Consider the following 501-nt stretch of genomic DNA (forward strand, 5'->3'; position numbering starts at 1 on the left):
TGCTTGATGCAATCCTATACAGTTATCAGAATATATAAAATGGAAAATATATCATAATTTGCACCAAAAAGCTGTCGATAATTCCGTTTTTTTCCTCCCATGCAATTCCCTTAACATCGTGCTAATAGTTTATAGCTTAAGGAAAACACATATTTTTCGTGCTTAATCTAGAAACGCAATTACAACTTTGACAATGTTTATATATTTTTTTCTGTGTGGTACGACTGTATTTGTAATATACTGTATACACTTTACATTTCAGTATAGATACCATGGTTTGGAAGTTATTCACGTCGCCGGTTCTGTAAGCTGCAAGCATGCTGTGACTGATACGAGGAAATGCATACAGCGAGGCCCTCGTAATGCTGATTAGTCCATTGGCAGATAGATTGACAATTTTGAGTGTTAAAGGCACACACATGGACACAAATTCAGGACGCGTAAACTATTTTTCTTTTCTCTCTTTCTGACAAGTTTCCTCTCCTTCTCCTCCCCCCCCCC

The sequence above is a fragment of the Penaeus monodon genome, chromosome 30 (assembly GCF_015228065.2).
Source record: "Penaeus monodon isolate SGIC_2016 chromosome 30, NSTDA_Pmon_1, whole genome shotgun sequence".
Lineage (NCBI taxonomy): Eukaryota > Metazoa > Arthropoda > Malacostraca > Decapoda > Penaeidae > Penaeus > Penaeus monodon.